At 42.9% G+C, this 26,788-nt stretch overlaps 1 pseudogene; it reads right to left on the bottom strand.

Moving 5' to 3' along the window:
- Positions 1 to 25,561, bottom strand: part of LOC149224149 (bifunctional dTDP-4-dehydrorhamnose 3,5-epimerase/dTDP-4-dehydrorhamnose reductase pseudogene) — a 114,093-nt pseudogene extending 88,532 nt beyond the window's left edge.
- Positions 25,562 to 26,788: the final 1,227 nt, after the last annotated feature.

Here is a 26,788-nt window from a genome sequence, read left to right on the forward strand (position 1 = left end):
ACCACCGCCCAAACATATGACTAGACCACTAACTGGTCGACGTGGCCAGTGGAATGCCCATACAACCGCTCAACCCGTTCACTTCACACTTGCAAACATTTTCAAAGTAAAATTCATGCAATTTGACGGAAGAAAGGGTCGAGGCACTTACCTGTGCGGCCGCAACACGATTTTTCGGCTCTTGGATGACGATGAGTGGATTTATTTGCTGCTGGTGGATTTGCACAGGCCCGGAGGTTCATATTCATAGGACGCTAACGATGAATTTGATGCTTCGGCTGCATGCGCCCGCGTGATCTTTGCATGTTGCAGGCGGTGGAATGGTGTGCACTCCAGCGGGCTTAACTGTTACGGGACTCCTGCAGGATGTCCTGTAGCAGTTTTTCCTCCTCAGGTGCATGCTTCCTGACGAAGGCAATGGCCTCAGGATCACGGTCACAGAGCTCATGGATGGCTGGGATGGATATGGTATGACATCTCAGCATTTTTTCATTTTAAAAAAATTTCTTTCTCTTGATAACTCAATGATCTACTTTGATGGTGCAGGTAACTTCATTGCATGTCGACAGGGGTGGTAGAAAGAGGTGACAGCAGTGTGTAAGGGTGACAATAGTAGCTTGCATGCGTCCAAACCGATCCTTGGTCATTAGATCTCCTCATACAATGAATTCTGGGCCGTCCCAAACTTCTACAGGAAGTTTCCTGTAGAAATACAGAACTTCCTGTAGAAAGTTTGCACCTTCCTGTAGAAAGTCTGCACCTTCCTGTAGAAAGTCTGCATCTTCCTGTAGAAGACTTAAGCTATGATGAAATCGTGCCCATACCTTGGAGAAGATGAGTATTCTTGGAGGAGGTGCTGGTGAGGTCTCCTGGCAGCATGATAAGGATCCTTGGCTTTGAGTTGAGAGACCTCCTCTCCTTCATAGAACACCTGCAACCTGCATGCATTTCCACATTATAAACTTGTTGTCCCTGTCCTTTTTTGCTTATTGTTTTCTCTTTTTTTTTTTTTGAAAGATAGCAAGGGCGCCTCAATGAGGTTTTCACCCTTGCCATCTGCCTTAAGCGCCTCAGAAAGGTTTTCACTCAAGGATCTTTTTCAAATCTCTTTTTTTTTTTCTTTGAAAGACAATAGGGGCGCCTCAATGAGGTTTTCACCCCTACCACCTGCCTTGGGAGCCTCAAAAAGCTTTTCACCCAAGGATCTTTATTATTATTATTATTTATTTTTTTTAGATCTTTCAGGGTATGCCCAAAGCAGAGGCAGAACCCTTCTCTATGACCAACACTGATTTCTCCATAGTTTTGATGAACTTTTGTCTTGAGAGAGGTTTCCTGTAGATCTTCAGTCGATGCCCATTGACAAGCATGGGGATGGCTTCCTCATCAATGGTCCGAATAAGAACAGATCCATTGTCATGACATTTTTCCACTGCATATGGTCCCAGCCATCTGGTTCTCAGCTTCCCCTTGAAATCTTTGTGCCTGGAGTCATACAACAGTGCCCAATCTCCTGGTTGGAATTGCTTGTCATGGAGGTGTTGGTCATGCCACACATTTCTCTGAAGTTGAACCACTTCTGAGTGAAGGAGTGCCTGGATCCGGTGCTCGTCCAGTCCATTCAGCTGCAATAACCTTTCTTGTTGTGCATGGCTGAGATCCAGGTCTAGCTGAGCTGCCATCCTCAAAGTGTTGTATTCAAATTCAATGGACAGCAAAGCTTTCTTCCCATAGACCAGCTCATAAGGTGTGAAGCCGGTGGTGGTCTTCCAGGTGGTGTTGTAAGCCCATGTGGCCTCAACCAGGCGATCAGCTAGTAGGTCTTCAATTAAGTTGGATGTGAACTGGCTTCCTTGATCGGTGACCAGCTCTCTTGGGTAGCCAAATTTGTAGAAGATGTTTTCTCTTAAGAAATCAGCCACCTTTTCTTCTGTTGCGGCTTTGATTGCTTTAGTCTCTGCCCACTTTGTCAGGTAGTCAGTGCACACAATGATGTAAGACCTTTGCCTCGAAGGAGGGTTGATTGGACCCACAAATTCCATACCCCACTTCTCAAATGGCTCAAGAGTCACTTGAGGTTGGAGAGGCATCTCATCCCTTTGAGTTAGTTTCCCCATTATTTTGCATCAGTCACATTGGCTGATATACCTTCTGACATCTTGATGAAGTGCGGGCCAATAGTAGCCTGCCTGCAGGATTTTGAAGGCAGTCCTCTTTGCTACAAAATGTCCTCCACAAGGCCCATCATGACAGGTGAGGAGGATATCAAAGACTTCCTCCTCCCTTACACAATGCCTTAAGATCTGATCAGGGCCAAGCTTGAACAGATTTCCCCCGATCCAAGTAAATGAGGCACTTTTTCTGATGATTCTGCTCTTCTCTCTTGAAGATAGGTGTGGAGGGAACTGTGCTGAAACAAGGTAGTTTGCTATATCAGCAAACCATGGAGAGAGTACTGAGATATCAAACAGATGTTCGTCGAGCATCTGGTCATCCACTGTTCCATCCTCATCTGCAGACAAATCCAATCTAGATAAAAAGTCAGCAACAACATTTTCTTTACCCGGTTTGTCAACAATGGTCAAATCAAACTGCTGCAACAAAAGTAACCATCTAATAATACGAGCATTTACATCTGGTTTATTCATTAAATATCTAATTGCAGCATGATCCGTATGTACAAAGGTTTGATAGCCAGTAATATAATGTCAGAACTTGTCCAGTGCATGGACCACATCCAAGAATTCTTTCTTGGTTACAGTGTAATTCAGTTCAGCTTTGGACAAGTTTTTGCTAACAAAGTAAATGGCATATGGAAGTTTTTGTTCAAATTGTCCTAAAGCTGCCCCTATGGCTTTGTTCGAGGCATCAGTGTGGATGTGGAAAGGTAGGGCCCAGTTTGGACCTCTCAAGATTGGGGCTGACACCAACTTGTCCTTTAATTCATTCAAAGCCCTCTGACAATCGTCAGTCCATTTAAACTCCACATCTTTTGCCAACAGGCCAAACAATGGCGAGGCTAGCTTGTTGAAGTCTTTAATGAATCTCCTGTAATACCCTGCTAATCCTAAGAAACTCCGAACATCCCTTACCTTCTGGGGAGGTGGAACCTTCTTGATGAGAGCAATTTTGTTAGGATCCACTTGTAACCCTTGGCAAGAAATGGTATGGCCTAGCACGGTCCCTTCAGTCATCAGGAATTCACATTTTTCAGGACTAAGGGACAGGTTCATCTCAATGCATTTGGTTAGGACTTTTCCAAGATTAGACAATGCTTCCTGGAAGTTGGACCCATAAGGAGTGAAGTCATCTGTATAGATTTCCACCGCATCATGGACCAGCTTCGAGAAGATGCTCAAGACAGCTCTTTGGAAGGTAGCAGGAGCATTGCATAGCCCAAAGGGAAGAACTCGGTAGGCAAAGGTACCCCAAGGACAAGTGAAGGTGGTCTTATCTTGGTCTTCCGGGCTGATTTGGATTTGGTTGTACCCGCTAAACCCATCCAGGAAAGTGAAGAACTTCTTTCTTGCCAGTCCATCCAACACTTGATCTATGAAAGGTAGAGGGAAATGGTCTTTCTTGGTAGCTTTGTTCAGTTCTCGGTAGTCCACACAGATTCTCCACTTACCATTTTTCTTGGGAACCAACACCATAGGGGACACCCATTCACTATCTGAGATGGGGTAAATGAATCCGGCATCCAACAGTTTTTGCAATTCTTCCTTGACAATGTCCTTAAGGGCTAGATTTATTCTCCTCTAAGGTTGCCTAACTGGTTTACAATCCTCTTTGAGGTATATGTGATGGGTACAGACCGAAGGATGGACTCCTTTCATCTGCTTATAGCTCCAAGCAAAAGCATCTAGATGACTGGCCAACAGGCTACACAGCTCCTTTTCCTAGGAAGGAGATAGGGAGGAGCTGATCTTTAACGTTCTCTCAGGGCCGAACTCCACATTCTTGACTCTGGGAGTGACAGGGTTGGTGGCACAAAGGTCCACTAAGGTGCTGGCTTGGGCATCCTCCACCAATTTCTCTAAGGATAGTGCACTGGGAGGTGGATTCTGGATCAAGGTCTCAATCAAGTCATCCTCGGTTGGGGGGTCTCTTCTAGTGGTGTCTAGGGTGCACAAAGGTGCTGAGTACACCTCATCCTCTTCCCCTTCCTCCAACCACATTGGTAAGTCATGCTCTAAGGAGGGTTGGGCAGGAGGGTATAGGACTAGCTGCTTGGACATAGGACCATTTTTGATGGTCATGTTTCCTGCACGGCAACTTATGTAAGCATCTACAGTGGCTAACCAAGGCCTTCCCAAAATAAGAGGATATCCAGTAAGCTTTGCCTTGGGTTGCAGAACCAAGAAATCTGCAGGGTATTCCCAAGAGTTGACAGAGACCAAGACATCCTCCACAATCCCTTCGGGAGTCACGGTGGAGCGATCTGCTAGATGCAGGAATGTCGAGGTCTTCCTCAAGGAACCCTGAAGATTGAGTTTGAGCATGGTATCCCTGGTCATCACATTAATGGCAGCCCCCAGATCAATCAAGGTGTGAGGTATGATGGTGCCATTGATGTGGACATCTACTGCAGGACTCCCAGGATCTAGGTACTTTGGACAGATGACTTGTCCTAACATAAGGTCAGATAGTTGTCCTAAGACATTGATGGTTGAAGCATCTCTCTTTAGCCTGCCTGGGTGTTTGAAACACTTTTCCTTAACCAGTTTGTTGTATATTGGCACATCCTTGATGGCTTGGAGAAGTGGTATTTTCACACACAACTGCTTGAGCTCTCCTAGAAGCTCATCCTCCTCTGGGTTGGGTTGTGTGGTGGCTGTTAGTCTCTCAGGAAAGGGTGGAATAGCCTTTGGTTCACTTTCCTGTTTTTCCTCCTCGTCCTCTGGGGGAGGAGGTTGGCGATCCAGAAGAGTCTTTCCAGATCGAAGATTGATCTCCTAGATCTCCACAACATAGGTAGGGCATGATGTTTCCCCAGTGTATACCTGTTGGCCCTGTCTATTGTTGGGGTTTGTGTTATAGACATTTTTGTGCCTTACAACATGAAGCATGAAATGTCAATAATCTAAGGGATCCAAAGTCCCCAAACATGTTGTTCCTACCCCTAGAGGAAGAAGGTCAGCAAACCACAGCACTGAATATCAGTTCTCCACCTGAAAACACTCAAAAACAAGCTAATTCTGGATCATGTCAACTGCTCCACTGAGCATCTGCGCTGAATGTCAACTGCTCCGCTGTGTACCTGCGCTGAATGTCAACTGCAAAGAAGGCTACCTGCGCTGGGCGAGTTTGGCCAAGTGGCACAGTCATTCCTCAAGGTGTCAATGCTCAAGAAGCTTCCAAAATGACACTTGGATCAGGGAATTCGACTGGTGATGAGTAAGAGGGTCTAGATCTCCAAGTGGAAGTAAGAACCTCCAAGTGGACTCAATAACTGAAGAATAACTGAAGTGGGAGAGGACACTAGTCAGCTTCATGCCAGCCTCAAGCTGACTCATCCTTTCTCCAAAACTCCTATATATAGAGCTCTCTCATGAGGTCTAAGGGGGCTGGAATCTTGTGAATGTAAGGAAGTGCTGTTGGTTTGAGTATAGAACTATTGGGTGATTTGCTTTGAAGGAGGTGAAGAGGAGATTTCTTTCTGCTAAGAGGTGATGTTGGATTGGGCCTTTTATGGTTGTATCACTTCCTGAACTTTACTTCTTCCATTAATAAAGCATTTGAGGTTCTTCTATATGCATGTGTCTCAATGGTGTATTGTTATACTTGTGTATTTGATTTATTCTAATCCTTGAATCAATTATGAATGTATGCTTCTTGTAGTTTCCCTCTCTTGCCATTTTGCAGGATCTTGGTGTAGCTGGGCCAGTGAAAGAGCAAGGAGCTGGGAGCAAGCAGCAAGGAGAGAAGATTGGATCAACCATTAGCGAAAGACATCGGTTAGTGGATCTCTTTCTCCCCTATTTTACTTTCATAAAGAAGAAATCTTAGATAGCTTTGCTTCAATTGTTGCTGAGGTACTATCACCCTTAGAGTGGGATAGGGTCATTCTGTATTGGATACTTTTCCCAACAACAAATTGGCAACTCCGTTGGGGATCGTATCTTGTTGGTTGTTTGTGTTTTTGCTATTGATTTCATAAACACAGGGAGTACCGAATCGAACTGCATTTGGATCTTTCAAATGCAAAGTAGAGGGCAGCTACTCTAGCTTAGTTTCTGGGCATGTTTATGATTTGAAGAGTTGATCCACAAGGACTCTGAACAGCTCTTAGTGATAGCTTTTCATGCTCTTTTTCATCCCTTAGTGTGTACTTGATTGATAGCTTCTGATTTGGCCAAAAAACTGTGAATTTTTTAGCAATCTATGACCCGGAAACTGAGAAAAACGAAAGTTTATCTCTTCAGTGCAGGCACTGTGAAGGCAGTCTGCATTTCAGCGCAGATCCCGAAGGGGCTACCTACGCTGAATGTCAAACTGACAGTGTACTACCTGCGCTGAACCAGTTTTGCCTAGTGCTACTGGGGTTCCCTGCTGTTTATTGCCCTGTTTTCATCCTTGTTTTTGCAGCCTGTTGTCAGTCAATGTACCTATCTGAAACCAACTTTCCTTGCCACTATTCCGCCTCGATTGTATAAAGAAACTGTATTTGTTCTTTGTGTATTTCTTACATCATTTGCAGTTTCCCGTAACGAAAGTGAACTAGTCTTGTTGTGGCCTCTTAGATCTAGACTTGTAAAAAGTGTCGTTTTGATCTTAAGAGTTAGTTTGTTTGCTGTTCATAGCTGATTGAGCTTTTGCTTTCGTCATATGGTTTGAATTTATATATTTCTAGTGTCGAAACAAGTAAATCTTAAGGTGTCTTTTGATTTTGGACAAGCTTGTTTGCTTTCACTTGAAATTGAATTCAAAGTTATACAACAGCTTTCTTTTTGTATTACATCAACATTAAGAAAGAGAAAAGAAATACCTGCATTGTGCATGTGCATTTTGACAGCTTGCATGTTGATTTAGGGAAAAGTGCATTAGTGTGTGCTCTATGATCTGTGTGAAAAGATGATGTCTTTCTTTTCCCTCAGTAGTTAAGATTTTCAAAGTTGAAAGATTGAAAAGCTTGCTTATCATCTTAGACTGCATTTAGGAGTGTTATCATACATCTCGTGGTGATCCATAAAGGCAAACTGCTAAACAAGATCAACCTTAAAATAAATTGAATTTACATAACAACGCATTGAAACATAACGCAAACACATAGAGGTCTAAGCTAGAGACGTGTTCCGGCGTCGTTAAACGTGATATCTTAGCGTTGAGTGGTTGGGTGATTCCTCCACGGTGAAGCGATAAGTATCAATACGGACTTGTGCTCCCACGTACCGTCGCGTATATATTGGGAGACCCCTATAGGACAAAGCCTTTATCCATAGGAAGCCGTGTCGGCCGCCCTACTGATCGCAATGCAGTGAACACAGCATTCACGAAGATCGACCACTCGTACCGTAAAACGTATTCTGTGGTTTTGCGAAAAGTTTGGCACACCCTCTGCCTAGAACTCTAGAGCAGTTTCTTTTGGCCTTTTTCAAACTCTATAACTGAAAAAGTCCACCTGAGCATTTGTCACTTCGGGCTCGTTAAAACATCGAAGGAGACTAGAGTCATCTTTAGCTTTTTCTCGACTCTTAAAAAGTGAAAAAGCAAGTTGTGTCTAAAGCGTCGTTATAAAATTTATTTTAAACGGAACATAATCACCTCCTATTCTTGCGTTGATCTGTAGGTTGAGAACATGGAACGCCCCAACCAAGGAATTCCACATGATGGAAATCCTAGTCCTTTCTCCTCTTGGGGAGAAGTTGGTGCGCCCCACATGGCCACATTGTCGCTTCCAGGACTGACAATTGGCCTGCCAATTTGGCTATTCTCAACCAATGTAGTTCAAAACACCATGGTTCCTGAACAGTCGAGTCAACAGTTAGATCAGTCTAGAGCTGCCCACCAGCCTTCTACTTCCTATAACTCTTCCTCCAATCCTTCATCTTCGCAAGGTAGAGCCGGCAAAAGCCAAGCTCCCATGGAGAAGAAGGAGAAGAAGAAAGAGCCTAAGGCGACTGGGGGCAAGCAAAAGACATCTGACAAAAATCCACACACAGCACAGACCGGGCCTAAATCGCCATGTGTCATATGTAAAGGAGACCACTTCCATAGAGATTGCCCCTGTATTCCCTGGACACTAAGGGACTGGTCCCCTCGTTTGCACAATTCGGGAGCATCAACCTCTGATAGCCATGTTGATTGCTTACTATCAACCAGTGAAAGTGAAGGTTCAAGACAGAGAGGGGGAGCAAAATCCCCCTGCAGACTATGTAAAGGCGATTACGCCATCCACCGTTGTCCCTTCTTAAACGAGGCGAAGAGAGTTTTGGAAGATCGTCCAGTTTCACCATTGAGACTTCCTCCTGGATACAAAAAACTCGTGCCAAGTCCTTCGCTGGTTGAGAATACAGTTGGCCCGCTCACGTGGTTAGCTGAAGCGTCAGTGATTGAAAATGAACCTACTGAATCCAGACCGGACGAAAGTCCAAAGGTCGAAATGGCAGTTGGCCCGGTTCCGCCTTCAGAGGTTTCATCTTCAAATGACACCGTCACTGAAGATTCATCTTCAAATGACACCCTCACTGAAGAGAATAAGGATGACACCATCCAGATTCTTTTCATCAACACAGACTCTGATGAGCATCAGGGCAATGCTCCCATTCCTTTATCGCAGGAAGGAACATCGTCAGGGTCATATCCGGCCGTATATTCGGTCCCACCACCAAGCAATCTGGTTGTGTCCTTTGATTGGAACCAACTAGGCAGACCCCGGTTACTAGCCAGTATACCATTCAGAATCATCGTCCAAATATACAGAATGATAATGGCTGGAACTATCATTGATGAAGGGGCATCTGTGAGTATCCTTTCCTCTATTTCTTGGAAAGCACTGGGTTCCCCGGCGCTTTTGCCTGAGATAAGAAATCTCTCGGGTTTCGATAAAGGAACCAGTCGACCATTAGGGATCCTCCCCAATGTGCCTGTTACATTGAAAGGGAAGACCATTCAAATGAACGTGATGGTCGTTCAAGGACCCTTGGATTATAACCTACTCCTTGGACGAGACTATATATATTGCATGGGAGCAATAGTCTCCTCACTCTTTAGAGTAATGTGTTTTCCACACGAAGGGAGGATGGTCAAGCTCGTAGACCAACTTTCATTTCCGGGATCACGCATCGCAAATAGTCACATACCAACCCTGAATGGTCTATTCAATCAAGAAATGTCTCCACCCCCAGTCCTCCTTCCCGATGAGTGCGAATGATTCGGAAAGATGGGACTGGAACCCAAGGGGCATGCATCCTGGTTTGCTTCGGGCAGAAGAAACCCTGGGTATAAGGTAGAATTTCCGCGAGAGAATATGACTAGTCCGTACCCCGTCCGTGGATGGAAGAGGGGTTGTTCTAGAATAGGATTCTTTTGTCAAGGTTACTTGCTTGACAAAGGTCATTCACCATTGTCTACTTCGGCAGACAGTGCCGAGGAAATGTTTTCGTTTGAAGAAGTTAACAAAACAATCTTTGGGTAACCAGAAAGAGGCCAGCCTCACCCTTTAAAAAAAATGTTTTAACGGATAAGTAGGGGCAGCCTTGAAATTGTACTTTATACCTGGGGGCATGCAAACCTTTTGGAGTGCAAGCTAAGAGCGGTTATTTATCTGTTTTTGGGATTAGCCGTTTCCGAACTTGCATAAAGAAAGGATGAGAGGGAGCATAGCTTTGGTAAGGCGCCAGCTCTATAAAAAATGGGATCTTACAGGGGACATTTCTTATCTTATGACTGGTATATCGAGCAGTTTTACCGTGGAATTTATGCTCGTTAAAAAATAGAAAAGCGAGATTCGAGCAGTTTTACCGCGGAATTTATGCTCGTTAAAAAATATAAAAGCGAGATCCGAGCATTTTTAGCACATAGTTCATGCTCGTTAAAAAATAAACATAAGATTGAGCAGTGTTTTGGCGCATTCAAGCTCATTAAATAAAAAATGAACCTATCCGGTAAATAACCATTGTGATTGTAAATTTATTAGCCACAAAAAGCCTTGGTCGTGTTTGCACCTGTCACCTCCATTCCATTTGGCCGATCGTTCACCTCCATATGATTGTTTACCTATTTTGAGGAACAGCTGTGAAGAGTGATTTCACTTAGCCATCCTTGTGACACTGCCGTGATTGGAAAATTCGAACCTGTACCTGGAATCTGCTGCTATCCCTGTTTATCACTCGTTCCTCAAAAGACGAGTCTTCTTTGAGCTCTTTTCATCTGACTCGTAAAATATGAAAAGTTTGCCGAGTTTTGGCCTTCCAGCTCGTTAAAATGACCGGAAGAGCTATCCCTCCTCTAGATTTTAATCTTTTTGGACCTGAGGGATTCTTACACAAAAAGGTCGAGCGCTTGTTTTATTCGGCTCGTTAAAGTTATCGAAAACTCATCCCTTCTGTATTGTTTTATACTTTTTTGGACTTAAGGGATTAGATGACGAAAAAGGAATTTTGGAGTTAACTTTCTGTACCTTTTCAGACTCTCTAAAAATGAAAAGGATCGAGTTTTCCTTGTCGTTAGACTCGTTAAAATGATTAAATAGCGACAAACTTGTCTTTAGACGAGAACGAGTTTCCCTATCGCTAGGCTCGTTAAAACATAGCGATGGGCTTGCCCGAAGGGCAGGTTATAGAACAAGCATATGTTATCCTCCTCAAGCTTGACAAAAATAAAGAGGTATTGGTCAGAAATGACTGGGGAAAAATTGGGAGAACCTCAAAGCTTTAATGGTAGCAAGTCGCTCTTGAACATGACACTTTTCCTCCGTATCACATCGGGTTGGGTTGTTTCATTCACCGGTCTCATCACCATGGTCTTCGCCAAACCATCCACATTTGGGGTAATGATACCGATCCATTGCATCAGTGTCGTTATATGATCAAGAGATGTTGTTCAAAAAGAGTCAACCGTGTCCCATCCACTGCCATACATTATCCTTCATCCATCCATGATCACCACCCTGAATCATATGTCACAGATTGTTTTCACCTACACTAAAATCATTAGCCTCGTTCCATGTCACTGATGTGGGATTCATTAAGGCCCTCCTTTGGCGGATCGCTTCTTGTCGACTTCAGCTCATTATCCAAGAAGTTGATCTAGGAACAAACCCCTCAGTACTTTGAAGCTTGCATGCCTGAATGGCAAGTTTCTCACTTCCGGTGATAGGTATACATTAATGACCTTCGAGGAGAAGATTTTGCGTGGTGTTTGAGGCCAAGTCCTATATTCACACCACGTGAATTGTACTGCTGTACCTTGAGGGTCATTATCATTATCGGTGATTCCTCTCGCGCTTGTTAACGGTTTACATCATTGACCGGTAATCAAGCGATGTCTTTCCATGTTTGACTTCAGCGCAATTCTCACATGGATCGACTTGTACTTAGAGTGAAGATTGAATGAGTTTGAAGACCCCGGATCTAGTTTCATCCATCAGGGCTGCGAGATATATTCAGGAAATATAAAGACATTTGACATGTACATCATTGCAGTAGATGATCATCCTACTCCAAGGATGATAATTTCAGCAGAGAATTATCAGTCTACCATCAGACGATCGTCTGTTCTATGTACCAAAATGAATTTATAAAGCTGAGCATGGGAATGCCCACCTCGGCTAGATCATGAAAGCAGAATGAAAAATAATGTATTGTATTGTATTTTGTTACAGGTCACCTCTCAACGATTGAATGAACTTCGGATCCTCCTAATAGAGCATTTCACCCGATAACCGACCTCATACTTTAGGGGGCAACTGTTATAGACATTTTTGTGCCTTACAACATGAAGCATGAAATGTCAATAATCTAAGGGATCCAAAGTCCCTAAACATGTTGTTCCTACCCCTAGAGGAACAAGGTCAGCAAACCACAGCACTGAATATCAGTTCTCCACCTAAAAACACTCAAAAACAAGCTAATTCTGGATCATGTCAACTGCTCCACTGAGCATCTGCGCTGAATGTCAACTGCTCCACTGTGTACCTGCGCTGAATGTCAACTGCAAAGAAGGCTACCTGCGTTGGGCGAGTTTGGCCAAGTGGCACAGTCATTCCTCAAGGTGTCAATGCCCAGGAAGCTTCCAAAATGACACTTGGATCAGGGAATTCGACTGGTGATGAGTAAGAGGGTCTAGATCTCCAAGTGGAAGTAAGAACCTCCAAGTGGACTCAAGAACTGAAGAATAACTGAAGTGGGAGAGGACACTAGTCAGCTTCATGCCAGCCTCAAGCTGACTCATCCTTTCTCCAAAAACTCCTATATATAGAGCTCTCTCATGAGGTCTAAGGGGGCTGGAATCTTGTGAATGTAAGGAAGTGCTGTTGGTTTGAGTATAGAACTATTGGGTGATTTGCTTTGAAGGAGGTGAAGAGGAGATTTCTTTCTGCTGGGAGGTGATGCTGGATTGGGCCTTTTATGGTTGTATCACTTCCTGAACTTTACTTCTTCCATTAATAAAGCATTTGAGGTTCTTCTATATGCATGTGTCTCAATGGTGTATTGTTATACTTGTGTATTTGATTTATTCTAATCCTTGAATCAATTATGAATGTATGCTTCTTGTAGTTTCCCTCTCTTGCCATTTTTCAGGATCTTGGTGTATCTGGGCCAGTGAAAGAGCAAGGAGCTGGGAGCAAGCAGCAAGGAAGAATATTGGATCAACCATTAGCAAAAGACATCAGTTAGTGGATCTCTTTCTCCCCTATTTTACTTTCATAAAGAAGAAATCTTAGATAGCTTTGCTTCGATTGTTGCTGAGGTACTATCACCCTTAGAGTGGGATAGGGTCATTCCGTATTGGATACTTTTCCCAACAACAGTTTGGGTTTGGTTGAGCAGGCATTTGAGGTTGCCTTGGAGGACCAGGAGGTAATGGTTGAGGTTGAACTGGTGGTGGAGGAAAAATGGCGGGAGGAGTGTTGTACTGGGGCCTCCACCCCGACTGAGGTGCATTCCATTGAGGCTGTGGCTGGGCATGTAAGTGATATGAATGAGTAGTGGGGTGAGTAGGGTACTGAGGTGGATAAGACCATGGAGGAGGCATAGACCAGGAAGGATGAGTAGGGGGACCCCAGGAAGGCATAGGAGTCGATTGGTTGGGGATGTAATAAGCTTGTGGTGCCCCTTGCATCCCCTGCTGGTATGGTCTAGGTCCTTGTGGCCTCCTTTGGTTGAGGAAATAGAGAGGTTCAGTGGGGGCTTCTGTCCCTTGGTACATGGCTTTAAGCCTAGGTAAGGTTGGACATTGATTTGTGGGATGGTCCTCCTCACAAACGAAGCACACTTCAACCGAATGCAATGGGCATTCGTTCTTAGGGTGTCTCCTTGTACATCTAGGGCAGAAGATAGCCAAGGCCCTCTCAGCTTCTTCCTTCTTCTGCTGGATCCTGAATGTGTCAAGTTGCATGGCAATGGTCTGTCTCACCTCACTCTTAAGATCTTCTAATTGATTTGCAAACTCATGCTTGGAGAAAGGAATACCAGCTGAGAGGAGGTTTCCTCTACCTCGTTTTCGGGCTGCCCTAGAGTGGTTTCTAAACACAGTCTTGATGTCCTCATAAGGCAGTTGGTAAATATCTCCTCCAGCTAACATGTGAAGGGTATCTAAGAGGTCTTCAAAGACTCCTCAGAGCAGGACCAACTTGAGGGATTCAGGGTCAAGTGTGCACCTGGCCCGTTTATAGCTAAGTTGGAACCTCTCCTCATAATCCTCTAAGGACTCATCATTTCCCATGGTCATCCGAAAGATTTCTCCCTTGGTTTCCTTGGACCTACAGTAGTCCCGGTACTTGGTATTGAAAGCTTGCTGCATCTGAGCCCAAATGGTGATACTATTCCGAGGTAAGCCCATGAACCAGCGTAATGCTACATCCTTAAGAGTTGAAGGGAAGAGTTTCAGCTTCTGCTCATCTTCAGTATAGTCATAGGTTCGACAAAGGATAGCAAACTCAAACAGGAAGGTATCAGGATCTTCAGTAGTCAGTCCATGGAACTGAGGTAAAGAGAAGGGGCTAATGTTCTTCATTTTCATGTCTCCATTGGTTTCTCGGATGGGGAAGGCACCTTCTATTCTCTCATCTTCTCCTCTATTGTCAGCCATAGCTTCAGATGGGATGGTCTCTAATTCTTCTTCTGCTATAGGATCTTCGTATATCTCAGGAGGTTCACCTATAGGTTCTTCTGGATCACTGTCACTGAAGAAGAGAGAAGGGTGACTCAGTGATGTGGTGGGGGTGTTGGGTAAGAATTTGCCTGTTTTATCTCGATTCCTACGAGGCATGAAATGGAAAGACTTTTTTGATTGCTTTTGTTTTTTCTTTGGTACCTGCAAAACTGAAACAGATTGATCTACAACTAACTATCTTGCTGAAATAAAAATGCAGAATTGAAATGAAAGCAAGAAAAAACTAATCTATTTTGCTCAAATGGAATTGCAAGAATGGAAATGCTAGTCTATGCTTGCAGAATTGAAATGCTAATCTATGCTTGCAAAATTGAAATTGTGGAATTGAAATGCTAATCTATGAAAGCAGGAAATGTCTATGCTACTTTTGCAGAATGGAAATGAAATAAACTACTTGGCAGAAGGCGAGAGTAGGAAAATAGAAGAAAAGCAACAATTACTAATACTCTGACGCTTCCCCGGCAATGGCGCCAAAAATATGGTGGGCTTCAGTATTGTAGCAATAATGCTACAACTCCTGGAGCTTTCCTTCTCTAATTTTATCAACCCGGTAGTTCGTAACAAACTTGGAAGCGACGGTGCTGTATGCACAAGTACTAGCTCTTGTCGTAACGGTCACTTGGTCAGCTGGCACAAGTCCGCTATGGCTCAAGCCAACTTCTATATGTTCTCAGAAGAATCTTTTTAAGTGATGAATGAGAGCTATCTCAAAGGAAATTAACCTACTTTGCAAGAAAGAACTGAAAGCCAACAAAACATGGAAACCCTAGTAAACCCTAATCTGACCAGCTTAATCCTTACGATGCAATGGTGGGAATGAAACTTCTAAAAATGATGTCATTACTTCTAGTGAGATGAGATGCATGAGTTTAAACTACTTCCATTTGGAGAGAACATGTTTTTGTATTTTTTCTCAAGTGGTTGGAGTTATTATGACTGTGCTTCTTACTGGGTCCTTGACTGTGCAGGGGTAGTTCAAGGGGAGGAAGGCTTGGGAAAGGTCAGGAGGACTCTAAGAGGTTCCAGGGGATCCCTAACATCATTCCACAGAAGTTCACAACGTTCAGGTGCCTGGCAACCGTGTTTGCAAGCTTCTACAGGATGTCTGCAGGGGATCATACAGGAAGCTCGGGATTTCTATAGGAAGTCTCCTAACTTCTACAGGATGTTCTGCAGTCAGAGTTTTGGGTGATGGAGGAGTGAATGAGATGTATGGGTGGATAGGTAGGATGAGAGGGGAGCTTGTGATGGCTTATGGACAGAGAGATGAGATGGAGAGGGGGTGTGTAAAGCTGGTTGGTCGATAAAAGGGTAGAGGTAATGGAAGGCCGAAAAGATAAAACAACATGGATAATAGAAGAGTCGGTGGGAAAAGGATCTAGCTGGGAGGTAAGGAGATGGCTTAGGCACAGCTGAGAAGGATACGGAAGTGATAGAGTGGTGTTGCGCAGTGTAAATGAAACAAATCACCTCTGTCTTGCACAAAACCGAGAATTCATCAACCTATTCTAACTGTTTTATTAAGAACCAAAGAACCGTGATGTAAGTTAAGAGAGAAATCGTGCATGGTGCTGAAACAAAGAGTTATTGCTCAAGATCTAAATGCATGGACACTTCTACCAATGGAAATATTACTTTAAAGCTTGCATGAACATGTAAAACTGCGTTTTTTGGTGGTTGGCACGGTCTACACTCCCAATCTCTAAACAGAGGTGGAAGTGAGTGTACGATCAACCTTTTCTTGGAACTCTGATGAATTCTAATACTCCTACTCTAATCTAAACTGCTGAAAGCACTTTATCCATAAAACTAACCTACTTAATCACATCAAGAAATTCGAATCGACAGACTGTGTTTTCCAAATGCATGTCAAGACAAAGAAATTAAATGCTGAAAGGGAAGACAAGTAACAATACAAAGAAAGGAGGCCTATTGCTCTCAGGTTGGGCCCAAACCTGAGAGCTATAGCTCCTCTAAGAACTCAGGATTGAACTCAAATTTGCCTGCCTTTTTATTAAAAGATCATAATCATAAGTCTAACAACATGCCAAAAATGGCTTCCAAAGAGCAAAACAGAGCTATAGCTCGTGATTCAAAATCTGCAACAAAGGTTCAAAAGTCCCCATCGAAGGCTACTGCCTCAATATTTATACATTATGAGGGCCAAGTTGGCCTCCTAAATTAGTGGGGCTTGGCTGTCCAACTAAAATTAAACTGTTGTTCCTGTAGAATCTATTGGCTGCCTTCTAGCTCGGTGGTGATTGTTGTTGGAGCTCGAAGTTGGGGTGGAGATCACGAGGAAGGTCATTCAAGGCTGTGGACAACCTTCCTACAAACCCGCAATGCCACCTTGGCTGTCTCCTTTCCTCCATCTGCGTGGTTTTTGCTCCATTTAATGTCAAAAAAACCTGAAATAAACATGTATTAGCCACATAGGCATAATGACTGCCCTCCTTCCTACAAATAACATGAATATACTAAGAAATGATGCATAAGTGATAAAAATGTTGGCATTATGATTCAAGTGTTGTCCTTGATGGCAACTCACTCAGAGGTTGGTACAGTTGCTCAGAGGTTGGTACAGGTGATGGCACTTAATCAGAAGACAGATCTTAGTACAGCAGGCCAAGAAAGTTCATACACGCAGGTTCATTAAGCCCAAGTCGCGTGTACACGCAGGTTGGCTTCAGTAAAAGAGCGTGTATGTGAAAACGTACCTTTGGTCCATGGCGGTTAGTCCTTGGAAGTTGTGCCTATGGTTTTGGACCATGGCGTCTCGACGGACGTGTTGATCCCTAGTTTTGAAGTTGATGGTATTGTGTTACTATGGTTTTGGACCGTGGTATTGTAAAGGGCCTAAGGCTATATAAGGAGAAGATCATTAGGCAAATGAAGGTAGGAAAGGTGCAAGAGTGTGTGTGAGTGATGAAGATCTGAGGAAGTGTGAGATCCAAGTGCTGGTTATGGGTTGGTGATCTGAACCAAGGTTTCACTCATGTGGAGGATGATGAATGATGGAACGAGATCTCAAGGCTTGGAATGATTATCTTCATATGGTTTGACTGTGGATAGATCAGATCTACTGACGCATGTTTATTATTATGATCTGGGTATGTTTTGATGTCTGATATAGCTGCAGAGTTATAAGTTAGAATTTGCAGATCTGTACGCGGGTTGGCTTTGGTAAAAGAGCGTATACACGCAGGTTGGGTTCATCCAAGTAGCGTATACAATGTGAAGTATGATATTTGAAGATGAAGTTGGATCTGGTTGTTGTTATGTTGTCTGGTTGTTGTTGACAGGGTTACAGTGATTCAGAATTGGGTGTTTCAGTGATTGATGATGCAGGTTGTTCTACAATGGTGATTGTTTCATGGATCCAGTATGAAAATGTATGAAACGTGGTCCCGGGAAGATCGTAGGCCGGCACCTACGTACTGGTAAACATATCAGCCAGTACAAGAGCCAAGGGGGTTGTAGCTCCCTTCCAGGAGCAGCTGAAAACGAGTGAAGGTTGTAGCCTTCTGTAGGGTTGGCACCTACGTACTAGTAAATGGATCGGCTAGTACAAAAGCTATGAGGGTTGTAGCCCTCTGCAGGTTGCAGCCTGCGTGCTGGTAAATGACTGCACCAGTGCATTGTAAAAGAAGTTTCTTATTAAAGAAGAAAGAGACGAATTGCAGCAGGTGGTTTTCACCCACATTGGGTTTCCACCTTATATCATGGTGTTCATGTGTGTGTGGCTCTTGTGTGATGTTCTGTTATTCTGCACCTGTTTACTGTTAATATGCTTAATAATGATCTGATGCATTTACTGAAGATTAAGATAACTGAATTATAAGATCTCTGGATATACGCGAGTTTCATTAGACGCAGTAGCGTGTACACGCGGGTTCACTTAATTTAAGTAGCGTATATGTTTCTGAGTATGAAATTGAAAAAGTTTGATTGATCTGATAATACTGATTCACCCCCCCTCTCAGTATTATTTCCAACAATTGGTATCAGAGCAGGTCCTTCAGAGAAGCTTGATCGCTTGAAGGAGATTCGTAGAACAATGGGGAAGAAAGCACGTCAGAAGAAGAAGGCAGCTCAAAGGAACAATGACAACCTGCCGTTGAATTCAGATCCTGAATCACCTCAGAATGAAGATGGACAAACAAATGAAGCATCAGATCAAACCATAGATCAGCAAGATCTACCTAGCAAAAAGGAGAATGCCCTCAAAGAAGAAATCATCAAATTAGAAGATCTGTTGGAATGTGCCTCCAGAATTCGAGAAATGCTGCTAGCACTGAATAAAGAGCAAGAAAACGAGATCCTCAAACTAAGACATCAGTTGGATGAAGGAAGGAAAGCTGAAGAGACCTTGAAGAAGCAATGTCTAGAAAAAGAAGAACAACATCAAGTTGAGGTAAATATCTTGAAAAGTAAATTAGAAGAAAAGGATAAACTATTACGATTTCAAGATAGTACTAAGATCTTGGATGATATTCTTAGTAGTCAAAGGTCCCCTGCTATCAAAACTGGTCTTGGTTTTCATGAGTCTATTGAAGGTGAATCTGTTTCACAAAGTAAGACAAGAATCTCTAATGCAAAATCTGAAAGGCTCTACAAGGAGATGAAAGGTCAACCTCATCAACAATCAAGGAAAGAGACTCCTCAAAGAAAATCTTTTACTCCTCCCATGAATAATGTTGAATGTTATGTATGTCATAATCTTGGACATGTTGCAGCCATATGTAGAAGAAGAAGGTTTCAAGACCATCATACAGAAAGATCATCACATTCAAGGTACTTTAATGGATATTGCTTTTCTTGCAATATATTTGGCCACAAAGCTGCTGATTGCTATAAGAGGAATATGAAACATGTAAGATGCTATGCATGTAACAAGTTTGGACATAAAGCAAGAGATTGCAGGAACAAAGCTCATGATAAGAAGAAATCATCAACATGCTTGAAGATATGGAAGAAGAAGGAAGTTCAGCCAGAAAGATGTGGCACAGCACAGGGTACTCAGCACAGCACAGACATAACAGACTCAAGGGGAGCTGAAGATGTAAAACTTCAGTGTTCTAATTATCATACGCAAGTTTCATGAAGTAAAGCCGCGTATATACGCGAGTTTCACACTGAAAAGTCGCGTATATGTCAGTTTGTGAAAAAGCAGTGGGGACAGACTCAGAAAAGGGGTCTGATATGATCCAGTCTAGTATATGCTCTATTGGTTAACAGTTACAGTCTGCTGAGGATGTTTGGAAATGTTTTGATACTTGTAAGATGCTAGAAGTGTTTAATCCTAACTTGATGATGAGATCTTGATGCTTATTACTGATGTATGCATGATCAGATCTAACTACAGATGGCACAGGCTCAGGGGGAGCATATACTTCAAATAATGCATTGTTGGCATTATGGTTAGAAGTTGTTTATAAAGTCTATGAAGCTAAATGATACATCTTGTTGTTTGATCAAAGGAATGGCATTGCAGGCTGATGGTACAGATCATATATGATGAATGATAGTCATGGTCTTGAATGAATTGCTGGTCCTAGAACTTGCATCTACTCAGGGGGAGCATGGATGGATTGATACAACTTGGAGCCCATTCAGAAACTTCAGCATGTATCTCTGTTGTGATATCTCTTTTATGGTGTCAAGGTCATGTAACGGCCTATGTTGGTTTCCCCACTATGCCTGGGATGAATGATGTAATGTTCATGTCTTATCATGAGTAAACTCTTAATGTATCTCCACATGGTTAGGTGGATGAGTCAATATTGGTATATCCCCACCAGTTTGGGTGATGAATGTATGTATTGAGTCTTTTGGTGATAGGAAGGTCTTCTATGGAGTATAAGTCTTTGTTCTTCTTGAAGAACATCTTTTGCAGATCTTGCCTACAGTCAAAGGGAGCATGAACAGCACAATTCAGCAAGAGTAGGATGGATAGATTGGTACACTTTGGCATACACAAAGGGGGAGCACATTTGGAGATTGCAGCAGGTACTCAGGGGGAGTATGGACAGCAGAAGGTATACCAAAGAAGAGAATATCTTGGTTCGCCCTTTGCCCTTGATGTCAAAGGGGGAGAGTGACTTGGTGTGGTGGTTGCCATCAAGTCCAAAGGGGGAGATTGTTGGCATTATGATTCAAGTGTTGTCCTTGATGGCAACTCACTCAGAGGTTGGTACAGTTGCTCAGAGGTTAGTACAGGTGATGGCACTTAATCAAAAGACAGATCTTAGTACAGCAGGCCAAGAAAGTTCATACACGCAGGTTCATTAAGCCCAAGTCGCGTGTACACGCAGGTTGGCTTCAGTAAAAGAGCGTGTATGTGAAAACGTACCTTTGGTCCATGGCGGTTAGTCCTTGGAAGTTGTGCCTATGGTTTTGGACCATGGCGTCTCGACGGACGTGTTGATCCCTAGTTTTGAAGTTGATGGTATTGTGTTACTATGGTTTTGGACCGTGGTATTGTAAAGGGCCTAAGGCTATATAAGGAGAAGATCATTAGGCAAATGAAGGTAGGCAAGGTGCAAGAGTGTGTGTGAGTGATGAAGATCTGAGGAAGTGTGAGATCCAAGTGCTGGTTATGGGTTGGTGATCTGAACCAAGGTTTCACTCATGTGGAGGATGATGAATGATGGAACGAGATCTCAAGGCTTGGAATGATTATCTTCATATGGTTTGACTGTGGATAGATCAGATCTACTGACGCATGTTTATTATTATGATCTGGGTATGTTTTGATGTCTGATATAGCTGCAGAGTTATAAGTTAGAATTTGCAGATCTGTACGCGGGTTGGCTTTGGTAAAAGAGCGTATACACGCAGGTTGGGTTCATCCAAGTAGCGTATACAATGTGAAGTATGATATTTGAAGATGAAGTTGGATCTGGTTGTTGTTATGTTGTCTGGTTGTTGTTGACAGGGTTACAGTGATTCAGAATTGGGTGTTTCAGTGATTGATGATGCAGGTTGTTCTACAATGGTGATTGTTTCATGGATCCAGTATGAAAATGTATGAAACGTGGTCCCGGGAAGATCGTAGGCTGGCACCTACGTACTGGTAAACATATCAGCCAGTACAAGAGCCAAGGGGGTTGTAGCTCCCTTCCAGGAGCAGCTGAAAACGAGTGAAGGTTGTAGCCTTCTGTAGGGTTGGCACCTACGTACTAGTAAATGGATCGGCTAGTACAAAAGCTATGAGGGTTGTAGCCCTCTGCAGGTTGCAGCCTGCGTGCTGGTAAATGACTGCACCAGTGCATTGTAAAAGAAGTTTCTTATTAAAGAAGAAAGAGACGAATTGCAGCAGGTGGTTTTCACCCACATTGGGTTTCCACCTTATATCATGGTGTTCATGTGTGTGTGGCTCTTGTGTGATGTTCTGTTATTCTGCAGCTGTTTACTGTTAATATGCTTAATAATGATCTGATGCATTTACTGAAGATTAAGATAACTGAATTATAAGATCTCTGGATATACGCGAGTTTCATTAGACGCAGTAGCGTGTACACGCGGGTTCACTTAATTTAAGTAGCGTATATGTTTCTGAGTATGAAATTGAAAAAGTTTGATTGATCTGATAATACTGATTCACCCCCCCTCTCAGTATTATTTCCAACAAAAAAATGAAGGGTTGAGCAAGGTAAGTACGCCAAATGAGCCCAAAATGTTACCAAAATTTGGGGCTCATCACATGGCTCACATACAAGTTAGTTAGGAGTTGTGTGAATCCTAATAGATTCAATAGCCATGAAGCATATAGATGATACATGGCTTGAAAAATTCAAGGATGGAGTATGAAGTCTATGACTCTGTATAGCCATGGATGGTGTCAATCCATATTCCCTCCAAATAACCAACAAGTTTTTTGGCCTATAGTAGTGATCAATAACAATATTCCTCCATGGTTTTCCATGATGAATGATCATCTTATGTTGGCTCACATAGTCCCTAGTAGAAGATAAGTGAATAATATGTCTATCTACTTAGAGTGATTGCTAGATAAATTGAAGGAATTATGGGAGGGGATACATGTGTACGATGTATCAAGGCCCATCACAACATAGAGGAGTTTTACGTTGTGTGGTATATGTGCTTAGACCATGCATGATTATCGAGGCCTAGGAGTGTGCTCTAGTAAATTACATTTTTATTAACTTGTTTATATATATATAACTAATTGTTTTCATATTTATTCAATTCGCTATAAGTGTTCTAATCTTAATGGTATACAATAACTCTGCAGGTTTTGTAACAAAATGGGATCATGGATGTAGATGGTGTGGACCTTCTTTGAAGGATAGGTTATCCGACCACATATGAAAGTGACTATATGATTTCTCGAGGGTATTCCTCTTAGAATATCACCCATACAAAAGAAAAATAGACACTTTTAATGGTAAACTAGAGAGAACCCAAAGTCCTGAAATAATGACACCAGTTGAATGGCTTGCAGAATAAGAGAGAGAGAAGGAAAAGGAGTTTGCATGAATTTTGATTCGAAAGGGAAGCCTATGTTCAATGATCCAAAATTCTTCAACACTTTTGTTGAGAAATTGAGCATTCGGATGAAAAGGAAATCTATGTTTTATGAGCTCCCATGTTAGGAGCACCTTAAGATTTCCCACTTACTAGATCTCATGGATATATTTAAAAATGTTTCATATTCTTTATGGAGGCACATATCATCAAGAGAAAGAGACACATTCGATGTTAGGGGAGATATTATTTCTTTAAAAATTAAAAAGAAGCATTGGCCAAGACAAGAAACTAGAGGAGAGGTCAGTCCCTCTTGATCTATCAAAGAAGGCAATTTCCCATGTATTTTAAACAAAGATGATATTTATTTGGCGAAGGATGTTACAATGAGTGTGAGGGTGACTTCTTTATATGGGTCTTCAATACAACATTGATTCACTATGGAATACCATTTGTCAGGGTTAAAATCACATCACCATTTGAAGCTTCTAAGAGTATGTATGTCAAAAACATGATGTTATTATTTTATTTTTATTTTTATGTAATGGGATATTTTATAGTTAATTTTTGTACAATGTACTATTTACTGTGTAGTGTGATTATCCACTCCTTGTGTGAGGGTGTGTGAACCATGTGTTGGCTTATGGGGGCCTGACTCGGGTTCAACATTAGATAGCCAAACAAATCCCTACACTACTGGGCCTTTCAGCATCAACCCGTGGAGCACGGACTGAAGTCTCACCTGAAGCAGTATGGGGGGATGTTGGAACCAAGTTTCCGCACCCTTGAGATGGATGTGATGTCAGTTTGTTCCAATTATACCTTGCTCCACACATGTTGCTTATCCCTCTTTTCTACCCTTCAGTACCCTTGCAAACTATTACAATCGGCTTCTATGTAGCTCTAACCAAGGGATGATATTCTTTTGCGTTGCTAGGGCAAGGAATTGTGATATTTCCCAAACTATGCTAAGGATATTACTTATGTTATTAACAGACCTTCGTTACCTTCATGTAAACAATTATTCTTACTTGAGTTCACTTAACCAATATAGTTATACACATCCGTGCATCATATAAGCATTAGAAATGAAGTTCATACCCAATATAACAGATGCATAAATAGGAAATAAAGACACAAAAATTATAGAATACTTCTCTTTATTGATAATTCCAGATGATTATAGACTCGACTCACCTTGCGCACTCAACTGCAATGGTCTGCGCACTCAACTACAGACTTCTAGGCCTTTACACACTTAGCTGCAGAGCCTCTACCTATGCTACGACCTAAACTTAGACTTCTACTCCAAAGACATTACTCAATTCTTCATCATTGATTAGTTATCGATGCCTTAACTAACTTAGAGATTCGATCTATTTATACAATCGCATGGTCCACAAACCATGGGTAGATATTTTACAACCGACATTACATTATCAAAATGAGGGAAAGCAACCCTATGACCCTTTAACAACTACATGCTCCGCGACCACAAAATGTAGAGTCTTTACATTAGGATTAGAAAAGTTGGACCAAAATATGGGCTTTAAGCCCCAAAACTATTGTTGCTGGATCCCACACCCAACAAGCCTCGAACACAAACATCGTGACACACCCTCGAGTCACTTTGTAGGTACAAAAACCTTAGCACGAAGACCTCCCAGATCTATTTGGATCGCTGCAACTTCAGCAACGCACTAAGTGGCTACCTGCTAAACTTCCTCTACACGTTGTTCGATGACCAATGCTACTGAACTACTGCCCTGAATCCTCTGTTGAGTTGCTTGCAGTTGTGCAAGATTTGCTTCAGTGGAGGTTGTAATTGTATAAGCCTCATTCATCCATGGTTGTAGGCATCGTTTTAAGACTTCTTCCTCATGCCGAGTGACATCCACATGTTCCTTCAGTGCCTTTGCCTCCTGCATCCTTGTGAGCCTCTGTGTAACAAAAATCATCTATGCGGTCCCTTTTACCTCCTCATACTTTTTTTGTAGCTCGCGCACCTTTGTCTCTAAGTGCTCTACATTTGGGTCCTCGTGTAGGGTGGTTAAGACCTTGAATCACTGTTTGAATAGCTACATGCAATCTGTCACTACACTGTCAATTGTTGTTGTTGCTGTTGTAATAGTAGTGGTTCACTGTTCCCTGATCTTCGGCGATGTTGAAGGTTGAGCCTTCAACTGTGATTTGTAGGTTTAGCTCTATCTAAACCCTAGCCATCTCTCCTCTATCATCGTGCACCCCTGTGGCCAATTTGCGGACGCACACCTCCACCGGTTCTTCTGCCTAAATGTCCAACTCTGGGACCATCCAAAAAGCTTCCTCTACAACCTACATTATCTTCCTGTTCTACTCCACTGCTTCATTGCATTGTAGGTGCAACTTTTCAATTTTGATGTGCTGCTCGCTCATCACATATAGTGCGTGGCTCTCCTTGGCTCAAAGTTCCGTGGTGACTCCATCCTGTAAGAGATAGAGCGTCTCCCAAGGGAGCATGACCATATTTAGCAAGACCCCTTTCAAACTACTGACCATGGCCCGGTCGGCCTCCTTTTCTGTAGTAAGTGCCCGATCTGGTAGCACTATCATGTTGGTCACCCTTGTGAGCAACATTTCCTTGGAAGTCGAAGTATCGGTCACGATGCTGGTGGACACTATGCCAGCGTGTGGAGTACGTACCTGCAACTCTTGCAACTCTGTCTTGAGAGCCCCTAATACCAACTGCTACCATTCTTCAAATTGTTGGAGGGCCTCCATAGTGACATCCCTCACCATTTCGTCGATGTCATGCAAATCTCCCTCAGTGAGGGTGATTGGGTCAAAGGACGTTTCGAAGGTCTTGGTTTTCTTCCATGGCACTATCTTCTCTTGTGGCCGCAGACGCTTGAGCTGGGTGGACATTGTTTGTGGGTCTGTGCCACGTTTTGTGTCTGTCTCTAGTTTGGACAAAGCTAACTTTTGTCCTTCACACTCTCCTCGTATTTTTTGTTGTTCCTCCAGCTTCGCATTGTTGTGTGCTGCCTAAGCCTTAGCCTCGCCTTCCTTTTCCTGCACTTCTCTACCAGTTGCGCCATTCGAAGCTTTGTCCCTTCCTTCTTGCGTTGTGGGATATACTTGTTCGTTTCGACCACGGAGCCAGCTGGAGTGTGCCACTCTAGCGACCAAGACGTAAGGACTGCGAATATCACATTGTCAGTCACTAGGTATGGTAAATCATGCCATGTCTTTGTAGGGTCCTTCCTCACTATGATGAAGACATGGTGGAAGTCTGCTTTGAACTCTGGAAAGCTCTACAATCTATTGTATACTATGGGTCACAACCGTTGCTTGCGATTGATCCCCATCCAGATATTCATTTCCATTAATATCCAATATCTTGCTCTCCTTTATATTTTGCATGTCCCTGGTCACCCACAGCAAAGCGTACTTTTTTGCCTCAGGAAGGTCTAGCGCGACCAAAGGGAACTTGCTGTCTTCGGGAAGCTCCCATGCCACTAGTACTATCGATAATAGGAGCAATGCGTAATAAAATGTTTTACCCTGCTCCTCTGCCTCGCGACAGTTCACAAGGAACTCGTCGCATATATAGTTTGCCCACTTCAACTGGACTCCTGTGAATTTGGCTACGAGTGCAACCACAAGTGTAGGCACCTCATCTACACAACACTTTCACATCACCTTCCCTACTAGGATTTGTGTCGCAACCTTGGCGGTAGGGTTGTTAATGCGAGAGATGGCGTATCTTCACTTTTTCTTTTCCAACCTGAACCTCTTCTTCATTGCTTCCTTGAGGGGCAACTTGCCACCTTTTCCTTCAGAAATATTGGTTGGATCCTCCCCGGAGTAGGGCAACATGTAATTCGGTGAATCAGATGGTCTATGATGGGGATGGGCTGCTCTAGCCACAAATACCCATCATGCACCAACTAGACCAGCTGCCTGATGACGAAGATGGTCA

This window comes from Pinus tabuliformis, chromosome Q, assembly GCF_031772625.1.
Source record: "Pinus tabuliformis cultivar Carrire ecotype Pingquan chromosome Q, CPIR1, whole genome shotgun sequence".
Classification (NCBI taxonomy): Eukaryota; Viridiplantae; Streptophyta; class Pinopsida; order Pinales; family Pinaceae; genus Pinus; species Pinus tabuliformis.